This window comes from Hyaena hyaena, unplaced genomic scaffold (assembly GCF_003009895.1).
Source record: "Hyaena hyaena isolate Hyena2069 unplaced genomic scaffold, ASM300989v1 scaffold_23, whole genome shotgun sequence".
In the NCBI taxonomy this organism is placed as follows: Eukaryota; Metazoa; Chordata; class Mammalia; order Carnivora; family Hyaenidae; genus Hyaena; species Hyaena hyaena.
In genome coordinates this window covers 2,145,112-2,157,832 of record NW_024080655.1, presented here as the reverse complement: position 1 = coordinate 2,157,832, position 12,721 = coordinate 2,145,112, and the positions used below count along the sequence as shown (strand labels likewise).

The window sequence follows — 12,721 nt, the reverse complement described above, 5'->3', positions numbered from 1 at the left end:
TTTCTCATGATTAGACTGGGGCTATATTTTGGAGAGGAAGACCATGGAAGTAAACTGCCATTTTCATCATATCATATCAAGGGTACATACTATCCACATGACTCATCACTACTGATGTTGACCTTGATCATCTGGCTCGGGTATTGTTTGTCATGCTTTTCCACCTTAACGTTACTCCCCTTTTTCCCCTTTTCCATGCTGTACTCTTTGGAAGAGTGTCACTCTGTGAAGCCCCACACTTCTGGAGTAAGGAGTTTGCTCCCCCTCCTTGAGGAAAAAGTAGCTACATGAATTACTTGAAACTCTTCTGCATGGGAGATCTGTCTCTTCTCCTCCACTTATTTATTCAATCATTAATATCAGTATGGACTGGTGGCTATTTATTTTAAACTTTAGGTTATAATCCAATACTACTTTATTTTGTTCTTCAAACTGTTTGACTTTTAGCCATTGGCAGCTCTTTCATTTGGCTCCTGTGACTCTTCAACAGACCGCTAGCATTGTGACTATAGTCTTTGTTTTTGTTTCTTTCTTTGAGTACTTCCTTACTTTCTGGCCTTATAAGATGCTCCTAGCTTACCTTGTATATTTCTTTCCCTAGTCCCAGAATTAGCTGTGTCCTGATTTTTGACACTTGGATCATTTCCAGGATTTCTTTTTTAACAATTTCTAAACAAGACTGCCATGAACATCCTTGAAAATATGTAATGAGTATATTTACCTGATGATTTAGTTTGAATTATAAAAAGGCAGAACTAGAACTTATATATATATATTTTTTTTTTAAGTTTATTTTTGAGAGAGAGAGAGGGCACACATGCACATGGGGGGGAGGGGCAGAGAGAGATGGAGAGAAGCCCAAGTGAGCTCTGCACTGACAACACAGAGCTCGATGTGGGGCTCAACCCCACGCACCATGAGATCACAACCTGAGCCGAAATCAAGAGCTGGATGCTCAACCCACCGAGCTACCCAGGTACCCCAGAACTGGAACTTCTATAAAGCTGGTGAAAGGATTTTGACCAAACCCCCCCTCTGTGTAGCCACTGTCGGAAAATAGTCTGGCAGCTGCTATAAAGTTAAATGTCCATTTTTCCTATGACTGGTGATTCTACTTGCAGATACTTATCCAAGACATATTAAAATATGTCCCCCCAAAACACTAGCACCAAATATTCATAACAGCTTTAATTATCAAAGCCAAAAACTGGGACAGTCCCAATTTCCATCAACAGATGAACATATAAGCAAGTTGTGGTAAATCCAGATCATGAAATATTACTCAGCAATAGAAAGAAATGAATTACTGATGAGCGTAACAATACAGACCCATCTCAAAAATAGTTTAAGTAGAAGAAGCCAGACACAAAAGAGTACATCCAACATGGTTTCCATTTACGTAAAATTCTACAACAATTAAAACTAACAAACAGGAATAGAAAACTAACTAGTACCCAGGAAGGGTTAGATGGGTGGGGGAGACTGACTGCAAAGGGGCTCAAGGGAACTTTTTGCGAGTGATAGAAATGTTCTATATCCTGACTGTAGTAGTAGTTACCCAGGCTTATATGTTTGTCAGAACCCTTTGAACTATGCACTTAAAATCGGTGCATTTTATTGTATGTAAATTACATCTCAATCAAGTTGATTTAGAGAAAACTGGGGCACCTGTGTGGCTCAGTTGGTTAAGTGTCCGACTCTTGATACCCAGTCAGGTCAGGATCTCACGGTCTGTGGGTTCAAGTCCAACATCAGGCTCTGAGCTGACAGCGCAGAGCCTGCTTGGAATTCTTTCTCCCTCACTCTGCCCCTCCCACCCCCTGTTCGCATGCTTGCTCTCTCTCTCTCTCAAAATAAATAAATAAACTCTAAAAAAAAAAAAAGAGGAAGAAGAAAACAAAACTGAGTCCAGATTGCAGAAAAAGCCCTGAAGAGAAGAGAGTAGGCAGAGAGGGATCCACCCACTGTGGGCGAGCCTCCTCAGGGAAGGGGGTGAGGCCTCTGCTGGCTCTCTCCCTCCACACCCCCATACCCCCGCCACACCCCCACAGCCCCTTTCACCATCCACAGGTTCTAATTCTGATTCTGCTATGTGCTCTCCCTACTCCTCAACTTACTGCTGGAGGACAGAAGGGATCTCTCAGGCTGAATCAGTCCAGCTGCAGGGCCTGGGCTTGGAGAGAATGAGGTTCCAGGCACGAAGGGTACCCCAATACCCAGCATGCCCTGAGCCTAGAGATGCTTTGCGACATGTCTGCTTGTTGGGGTGCAGGGAGAGGGCTGTGGAGTGTTGGGGCCGGGGCAACTTTGCCACAGGACACTCCCTGGAAGAACTTGGCAAAAGCATGGGTCCCTCGCCGCAGGTGCAAATGGACAGAGGTTTACACAAGGCAACTTAAGGTGGGCTGCTGGCCAGGGGTGAGCCTCAAGTATCATGCAGCAACATGATACCTCAAAGAGGAGGCAGCACTGGGGAACGGGGAGGGCAGTAAGCACAGGTTACACGGCAGGAGGGGCTCTTGGAGGCTGTCAGACGACTTGGATTTGGGGAGCCTGGTCTCAGGGACATGGCTGAGCGTCCCCCTCGACCTTAGGGCAATGGTGGTAAAGGATGACCAGGACTTATTGGGAAACTTCGAGGGGAAACTTAATAGTGTGGGAGAGCGGGACATTTAGAAAATACCAGATCTGCTGCCAGTCAGAGTTTTGAGATTTGAGGTTTTTATGCAACCGAGCTCACTCATTCCTGCGTGAACCTTTGTTGAGGGCCTTCCGTGAGTCAGATGCTATTAGTCACTGGGGAGAAAGCAGGGGCAAACAGAAAAATCCCTGCTGTCATGGGGCTCCTCTTCCATGACAGCTGCATGCTGTCATTTCATATGGAGGTGGGCTCTCTGGAAGATGACAAGGAAAGGTGAGGGGAACAGGAAAGCTACATCAGTGGGGCTGGTCGGATCCCATGGGAGAAGTGACACTTGAGCCCTGCAGCTTTGTTCCTGTGGGCCTGGGGAGCCCGGAGCATGCTGGTTACTGGGTAAGTTCCTAGCAGGGCAATTTCTGGGTCAAAGAGCATAATCATTTCACAGCTTTTGATAATACTGCTAAATTATTCTCCAGAAATTTTAGATTGCCTTTTTAAAAATTTTTTTCAATAATGTTTTAATGTTTATTTATTTTGAGAGAGAGAGAGCAAGCACAACCAAGGGAGGGGCAGAGAGAGAGGGAGAGAGAGAATCCCAAACAGGCTCCAAGCTGTCAGTATAGAGCCTGGTGCAGGGCTTAATCCTACAGACTGTGACATCAAGACCTCAGCCAGTATCAAGAGTCAGACACTTAACAGACTGAGCCACCCAGGTGTCCTAGATTGACTTTTTAAAAATTTATTTTGAGAGAGGGGCTCAGCTCAGGTCATGATCTTGCAGTTCGTGGGTTCAAGCTCTGCGCTGGGCTCTGTGTTGACAGCTCAGAGCCTGAAGCCTCCTTTGGATTCTGTGTTTCCCTCTCTCTGTCCCTCCCCTGCTGTCTCAAAAATAAACGTTTTTTTTTTTTTTTTAATTCTTTTAGAAAATAAGAAGTAGGGCGCCTGGGTGGCTCAGTCAGTTAAGTGTCCGACTTTGGCTCAGGTCATGATCTCACAGTACATGGGTTCAAGCCCCGCATCAGGCTCTGTGCTGACAGCTAGCTCAGAGCCTGGAGCCTCTGCATCTCCCTCTCACTCTGACCCTCTCCTGCTCACACTGTCTTTCTCTCTCTCTCTCTCTCTCTGTCAGAAATAAATAAAACATTTTTTAAAAAAGAAGTAAAAATTTATTTTGAGAGAGAGAGGGAGAGACAGTGCAAGTGGGGGAGTAGCAGATAGAGGGGGAGGGAGAGAATATTAAGGAGGCTCGCACTCAGCTCAGAGCCTGACATGGGGCTTGATCCCAAGTCCTTGGGATCATGACCTGAGCCAAAATCAAGAGTTCGAGGCTTAACTGACTAAGCCACCCAGGTGCCCTTAGATTGCCTTTTTTAAAGAAAGAAGAGAAATGCTAGGTATTTTAGGAGTGCTTCAGGGAGTTTAAAGAGTATGTGTGTGTGTATGTGATGGGGTAATGTCTCCTTTCTTTTTTTAAAATATTTTTTAATGTTTTATTTATTTCTGAGAGAGAGAGAGAGAGACAGCGTGAGCAGGGAGGGTCAGAGAGAGAGGGAGTCACAGACTGAAACAGGCTCCAGGCTCTGAGCTGGCAGTCAGCACAGAGCCCGACGCGGGGCTTGAACCCACGAACTGTGAGATCATGACCTGAGCCAAAGTTGGATGCTTAACCGATCAAACCACCCAGGTGCCCCAATGTCTCCTTTCTTAAATTCCATCTCAGAAGGGACAGTTCAAGTCCATGTCCCACTCATGTCAGAACTAAGATTTTAGGAGCTAAATATCCTAGTAGTTGAAACATCACAAGGACTTGTGCTTCTATCCCAGCTCTGCCACTCATCAGCTCTGGCACACCTTTGGACAACTTTGCCTACTGCGCTGTGAGCCTCAGTTTTCTCACCTGTAAAATGGGCCTCTAAAATGCTTAGCTCAGAGGATTGCATGAGAGTCAAACAAGATGATCCAAACAAGGCACTTTGCAGAGCACCCGACACATGGCAAGTGGCTCTGATTTTCTTTTCGTAAAGTCAGCAGTGGGGGGGGAGGGGTGTCAGGAGCAGCCCCAACACAGGGCCCCGTGCTCCCTCGTGGATACGGAGATGGTGTGTGCCTGCTCTGTACCTGCTTCCAGACATCAGGTCAGTCACTGAAGTTCAAATGTTGCCCGTTAAGGTTTTCTATCTGACTAAGGTTTCTCACCCAGGGATGAGCTAGCCCAACCTTAAAAGAACCCCATGGTGCCTGGGTGGCATAGTTGGTTAAGCGTCTGACTTCAGCTCAGATTGTGATCTTATTGCTCATGGGTTTGAGCCCTGTCTCGGGCTCTGTGCTGACAGCTCAGAGCCTGGAGACTGCTTCAGATTCTGTATTTCCCTCTCTCTCTCTGTCCCTCCCCCCCCGCCTCAAAAATGAATAAGTGTTTAAAAAAATTTTTTTAAAGACCCCTACATGATACATCTGTGTGTGTGTGTGTGTGTGTGTGTGTGTGTGTGTGTGTATTTTTTCTCCTAGAAAGGAATAGGGATTTTCCCACACTCTTCTAAGCAAAACCAGCTGAGCAGAGTGAACTCAAACTTCTCAAAAACGATTCACCTCTCCACTTAGACCAGATATGGAATGTTTCACCCCTAAAGTCTACTTGTGGGGGCGTGTCTGGAAAACCCACAAGTGATTTGGAGCAGGGTCAGAGGGAAATCATCATGGGCCCCAACACATTTCAGCCACCAGACGTGATGAGTTTTCATTGTTTACTTGTATCTGGTTTTTTTTTTTTAACCCCAAATGCAGAGACAGCCATTATTTTACTTGGGACTCAGGTATGAAACACTGTGCCTCTGTTCTTCTCACACACTTTGAATTGTAATATCACCTTCTCACACCTGCTCGCGTCTCTAATTGTCCCAAAGTCCCTGGACTCAGCAGTCACACCTCAGCCATTCCTTAAACTTCATACGAAAAAATGCACTTTTCCCTCATCCTCCCCCCCTCCTCCTCCCCACCACAGGGTGAGGTGCCCACGGCAGGAAACCCTAATCTGGAAAACCCTTCGATGAGCGCAACTGTTCTCAAATACTGATCTGTGAACCAAGCTTTCATGCATCCTTGGTGAGGTAACATACACAAGAACAATACAGAGAGCTGTTTGTAACGGTAAAGGTATTCCACGTCGAACTCTTACATCATGTCCTCTTTACTTTTTGTTTTCAAATATTCCTTTATCCAACTTAGTGAAAATAGATGGAGGTTAGTTGTGTTGTTGTGTTTTTTTATGCTGTTATACTTGGCAAAATAAAAAAGTTGGCAAACTTAGGTTCACCAAAATATATTTTGAGATTTTCCTAGTCTACATGCTATGAAAGTCTGGGAAGCTCCTAGAAAAGGGAGCCAGCCTCATGCATGAACTCAAGGAGGGGTGTATGCACCGGGTACCCACTCCTTGCTGTGCTTGCACAAGCCATTCATCCACCTCTACGACAACACTGTGGTGAGAGTGATGGTATTTTCGTGTGCTGATTCAGGAAAAGGAGGCCTCTTGCCGGTGAAGTGACTTGCCCAAGGCCACACAGCTAGGGAGGGGGAGGGGGAAAGCTGGGATGTGGACTCAGGCTGCCTGAGTGGCTCCTTCACCTTGCAATGTCTATTCCTGCATTCCCTCATGCAATGGTAGATTGAGAAAAGCATCTAAAATTGATGTAGGTGTAGAGCCTGATTCAGAAGCCTCTGTAAATAAACACATTTATAGATCAGAAAAAAATCCTTCCATCTACAAACAGAGAGAGAGAGGAGAGAGAGAGAGAGAGAGAGAGAGAGAGAGAGAAAGGTACTACGGTACCCTGTGGTTGACGTACTTTCAATAAACACACCAGCCGAAATGATGGAAGTGTTAAATGAAGTGCTGAACAGTCGGCGACAAGCTGACTCATGATGCGGAGGAGCAGGGGCGGGTCCTGAGCACATTAACTGCCCCCTCTTCAGAGCCGAGTCCTCAGGACAGGACCTAGACGACAGCAGAGGCTGCCTCATTACCAGATAAATGTAAAGAAAGTGACAGTCTAGGGGAAAACAAGAGTGATTAAGGGATGGAAGAATCCATGAGTAAAGATGAAGAAATAATTACACAGCTTAGCTAACTCATAAATCAAGGACGATCATTCCATCTCCAAACACCAGCAAGGTGAAAAGAACCAAAGCGAAAGATGGGCTATTTAATGCACATTTAAAGATGAAACAATGACTAGAACTAAGAGAGTGTTGAAAGCCCAAGGTCGGGGATGAGCGGACTCACTGTGAAAAATCACTTCCCAAAGGGAAGCGGCCAGAACCCCAGGGGGGTAGAGACACCGAGGAGATTGGACGAAAATGTCAGAAGAGCCATGGCAGGGAGCGGCCCCGCTGTGGGCCCCGCGGGAGAAAGATCTGCGACCTGAGTCTTTTCCCTGCCTCTTCCACACTTTCTCTCCCTCATCCTTCTCCTCAGGAAGATAGGATGACAATCTGAGGAGGAAAACGGTGTCAACAAATATCACACGGTGTCATAACACGAGCCCGGCTAGGTTTGATTTGGGGCCGTGACAGAGGAGCACTAATTATCCCCGAGAAACCAGTCCTGCTGCAGAATGAACTCGGGGACAGAGCAGGCCCTCACAGCCTTTCCCCTTGAGCCCTGTGGGGGATCGGGTGACCCGGGCTTATTTATCCAAAACCAGCTGTCACAGGATTAGCGACCAGCTCAAGGAGTTCCCCATCACCACAGGCAGAGAAAGGTGAGATTGGGGCAGACCTTTGGCCTCAAACAGCCTCTGGAAACTTCTGCCTGGGCATGTTTTTCTTTTCATTTTTTTTTTTTTAAGAACCCCCTAAAATTGCCTTAGAAAGGCCTGGGCCCTGATACCCAGAAGAGGATAGAAGACCGAGGTCTTCATCTGCTTTCACTGGGATCAAATCATTTGGCCCAGCCTGAGAAGAACAGGTCCTCGTCCCGAAATCCCTCACTGAGGAAAACAGGACAGGTGGTGTAGGAGGTCAAAGGTTGAAATGTGGATTCCAGGAAGAATCTAGAACTTGGAGATGTGAAGGGAGCAGGTGAAGGGTAGCTCCTTGTGAATGCACTGAGCCCAGGGTGGGAGGGGAGATGGACAAAAAGCAGCAGAGGTGGGGAAACAGAAACCCAGTGGAGGTTAGGTTACTAGCCTTCTGGGACCTAATTTCAAGTTTCTTGCAGTGCCGTGCACATCATTGGGGTTCCGCAAAGGTTTATCATCAAGAGCAACTAAATAAACATAAAAAAAAACAATGGGAAGATAGAAAGGCTCAAGGAATAATGGGAAGCCTAGGGCGAGCTAGGAGGTAAATAAGGTCACAGGGCATAAGTGATGAGCACACTGAGGCCAGGGAATCCGACTAAGGATGCTGGGGAATTTTCTCCCCATGGAGCTCCAAGCGCTTAAAGGACAAATGAGGCCAGCTAAGAAGTCAAGCATTTTAAAATATATGACAGCCCTCATGAGGAGCGGCCAGTGTTTTTTTCAATTTCTCTCCTTGGTCTATTGGTGATTTTTTTCCCTCATAAAATGGGTAGTCCAAGTTTTTAGTCTGACATGCTTCTCAGAATGGCCTGCTGACTTTAAATGAGCCAAAGGGGGGGAGGGGAGCATCTGGGTGGCTCAGTCAGTTAAGCGTCCGACTTGGGCTCAGGTCATGATCTCACGGTTCATGAGTTTGAGCCCCACATTGGGCTCTGTGCTGACAGCTCAGGGCCTGGAGCCTGCTTCAGATTCTGTCTGTCTGTCTGTCTCTCTCTCTCTCTCTCTCTCTCTCTGCCCCTTCTTGGCTCACACTGTGTCTCTCAAAAATAAATTAAAAAAAATTTTTTTTTTAATTTAAATGAGCTAAAGAGAAGTAATAGAATACCCTGGTTTGGAATATCATGTCCAGCCATTGATTACGTGACCAGTTGGTCCGACTGGAGAGTGGGTGCACTTTGGGCTCTCAGGGCCTGACTTTGCATGCTTGCATTCATTCATCAAACCAGCAGTCACCAAGCACAGACTGACCGAACCGGCCTCTGCGGGAGAAACAAAAATACATGGGACATAAGAAATGGAGGTCCTTGAAGACAGGAGGGGTGTAGTGTGTGTTTGTTTTTCTATCTCTCAGTGTGTAACCCTAGGAAGAGGGACACTGCAAGCCAGCATAGTCATTTACTAGTTAGTATAAATGAAGGCTCAGAAATAAGGTAAGTGTGAGGGTTTAGAGAGAAAGAGAGAGAGAGACCAAGAAGACACGAGTCTGTAGGAGGGAGGGCCATCCTGGGAAGACCAGAGGAACTGAAGACAAGCCATATAACTTAGTTAACTAATTTAACATGAACACGTGCCTATGTGTGCGCACACACACACACACACACACACACACACAAGACAAAATTTACAAGGCACCTTACTGGAGCCGGGAACAAAAGATAGAAGCCTGAACTCATAGGGTTATTGTGTGCATGGGAGTGCACAGGAGGCAGACAAATGTGAACAAATATCTGTAAAACTATGTGACAACTGTTACAATAAAGTTAAAGAAAGGGATAATGGATGCAATTTTTAAATGAACTGTGTATTAGATAACGTATTTGTAGTCAAGTTAAGTATTCTGACTTTGACAATTGTATTACAGCCCTGTAAGATAATGTCCTGATCTCAAGAAATATACTGAAGTATTTCAGGGTTAAAAAAATATATATTTTTTAGGGCCGCCTGGGTGGCTCAGTCCATTAAGTGTCTGACTTTGGCTCAGGTCATGATTTCACAGCTTGTGAGTTCGAAACCCATGTTGGGCTCTGTGCTGATAGCTCAGAGTCTGGAGCCTGCTTCGTATTCTGTGTCTCTCTCTCTCCGTCCCTCCGCTGCTCATGCTCTTCTCTCTCTCTCAAAAATAAAATAAACATTAAAAAATGTCTTTTTAATACTTTTTAATGTTTATTTATTTATTTGGTGGGGGAAGGAGAATGAGCACAAGCAGGGGGAGGAGCAGAGAGGAAGAGAGAATCCCAAGCGGGCTCTGCGCTATCAGCACAGAGCCCCACACAGGGCCCCATCTCACAATTGCAAAATCATGACCTGAGCCGAAACCAAGAGTCAGACACTTAACCAACTCAGCCACGCAGGCACCCCTAAACATTTTTTTGAGGTGCATATATAAAATCTCAAGAGCATAGAGGATAGAAGACTGACCATAAGGGGGTGAGGAAGAGAAGAAATAGAGTGGAAAGAGGCTTCGCCAAGGATTTGACAATTGAGTACAGTGTGAAAAACAGAGAAGGGGCTCATGAGAAGAAGGGTTGGAGAGAGGGCATGCCAGGCAAAGGTATGGCTCAGAAGCACAGACCATGGGCTCACCTGGAAACTTTAAAGAATGAGACCTACTTAGAGTTTCCATTGTGTGAGGAGGAATGTGGATGCACACTCAGATGGGATGAGACTCAAGGGACCCTGGACTCTGTGGAGGGCATGCTCTGAAACTGGCAAGTCAAAAGAAACTCCTTGTAGACACAATTCTTATCTGCAAACCAACCACTGTCTGTCCTGGGAGACAGAGAATATGCATAAGGCTCAAGACCATTATAAAGAAACAGTTTTTGGGGCGCCTGGGTGGCTTAGTCGGTTAAGCGTCCGACTTTCGCTTAGGTCATGATCTCGCGGTTCGTGGGTTCGAGCCCCGCGTCGGGCTCTGTGCTGACTGCCAGCTCAGAGCCTGGAGCCTTTTTCAGTTTTTGTTTCTCTCTCTCTCTCTGACCCTCCCCTGCTCACGCTGTCTCTCTCTCTCTCCTAGAAATAAATAAAAAAATATATATATATATAAAAACGAACTGATTAAAAAAAGAAATTATTAAAAAAAATAAAGAAAGAAAGAAACAGTTTTTAAGATCAGGTCAACTGAGCCAAGAAGAGCTCAGTATCAGGTTGGGTAAACTCTGCTTCACAAATGTTTATGAGCAACTACTCTGCAGACATTGTGCTGGACCCTGGGGATAGAGAGATGGAAAGATGTGGTCTGCACCCTTGAGGTAGATCACAGGCTGGTAATCAAGATAGGACCAAGGGCATGTGGATTGACAACCAGTCAGGCCTTCTTCCAGCCTCCCGTTGACCTCTAGAGGCTGTGTTTGGCCTTTACTGTGGTTGGTACTCAGGCATCAGTACACTGGCGTTAGGGATGGAAAAGCCATTTGGTGGCCTTCTAATTTGGATATACTTAGTTACAGTGACAGTTGGAGGAATGTAAAAAAACTTAAACTTGTCAAGAAAATTAGAGACCAATTTCATTCATTCACATAGATGCGAAAATCCTAGAAATTTGAGTTCAACAATGTATAAAAAATATAATACACCATGATCAAGCTGGGTTGATCCTAAGAATACAAGAGTGGCTTAACATTGGAAAAGCCATAATGTAATTCACCACATGAATGGATAATGAATGAAACTTTGATTATCTAAACAACTGTAGAGAAAAAGCATTTGCTAAATTTCAACATCAATTCATAATGAAACTTCCTACCTGATAGAGTTTTTTTAACCAAATAATTGCAGCAAACGTCATTCTTCAAACATCATTCTTCAAGGTGAAATGATAGAAGCTCTTTAAAAATCAGGAACAAAACAAAAATGTCTGCATCAATTCTTCTTTCCAGCATTGTACTTGAGGCCCTATCCAGTGCAATAAGAAAAGAAAAAAAATTAAAATGTATAAGTTTTGGAAAAGAAAAAACAAGACTGACATTATTATAGATAATATAGTTTGAAATAGCTACTATTTTACTAGGAAACACAAAAGACTTCAGATGAATTGCTGGAATTAATTCTTAAAAGCTTAACAAGGTGGGTGGATAACATAAATCAATTGCATCTCTAAACTCCAGCAATAAACAGTTAGAAAGCATAATTTCAAAAGATGCTAACCATAGCTGTACCTGGGTGGCTCACTTGGTTGAGCATCTGACTCTTGGTTTCAGCTCAGGTCATGGTCTCATGGTTTTATGAGTTCAAGCCCCATGTCAGTTTCTGCACTAACAGCACAGAGCCTGCTAGGGGTTCTTTTTCTCCCTCCTTCTCTCCCCATTCCCCACTCACACTGTCTCTGTCTCTGTCTTTTAAATAAAGAAATTTAAAAAAAAAATTTTTTTAAAGATACTAACTATAACAGAAACCAAAATTAAGGTTCTTAGAAATAAACATGATGTGGGGCTCCTGGGTGGCTCAGTCAGTTAAGTGTCCAACTTCACCTCAGGTCATGATCTCATGGTTTGTGGGTTCAAGACCCATGTCGGGCTCTGTGCTTACAGCTAGCTCAGAGCCTGGAGTCTGTTTCAGATTCTGGGTCTCCCTCTCTCTCTGACCCTCTGCTGCTCATGCTGTCTCTCTCTCTCTCTCTGAAATAAATTTTAAAAAACATTTTTAAAAAAACATTAAAAAAAAGAAATAAACATGATGTAAGGTATGGAAGACCTTTATTAAAAAAATAACTTCATTGAAAGACATTAGATAAGACTTAAGTAAATGGAGAGATGTGCCATGTTTATTGTTCATGGGTGGGTGGCTGAGGAATGGATCCTATCTCACACCATATCCAAAAATGAATTCTGTGTAAATTAAAAGCAAAACTTACAAGGCAGCAATCTAAATTTGTTTAATTTATGTATTTTGAGAGAGACAGAGGCAGCATGGTGGGGTGGGGGCAGAGAGAGAGAATCCAACAGGGCTTGAACTCATGAAACTGGTAGATCATGACTGGAACTGAAACCAAGAGTCAGATGTTTAACCAACTGAGCCACCCAGGAACTCTAGCATTTTTAAAGTTTTGGAAGAAAATATAGAATTTCTTTAGAAGATCAAGAAAGAGAAAGATTTCTTATACAAGGTACAAAATGTGCTAGCCATAAAATAAAAGACTGTTATCTTAGACCATATTAAATATAAGGCCTACTTTCATCAAAATATAGCTTAAAGAAAGTGAGAAGGCATGCCACAAACTAGGAGGGGATGTCTGTAATGCATATAACTTACCAGTGAATATATAAGAAACTTTTCCTAT

At 44.4% G+C, this 12,721-nt stretch overlaps 1 protein-coding gene across 2 annotated transcripts in view; it reads right to left on the bottom strand.

Moving 5' to 3' along the window:
• Positions 1-11,328, bottom strand: part of PHF21A (PHD finger protein 21A) — a 229,705-nt gene extending 218,377 nt beyond the window's left edge. For both annotated transcript variants that reach the window (XM_039226763.1, XM_039226765.1), the window contains exon 1: positions 11,189-11,328. The gene's annotated coding sequence lies outside the window, so the exon portion shown is untranslated. The remainder of the gene's footprint in view (positions 1-11,188) is intronic.
• Positions 11,329-12,721: the final 1,393 nt, after the last annotated feature.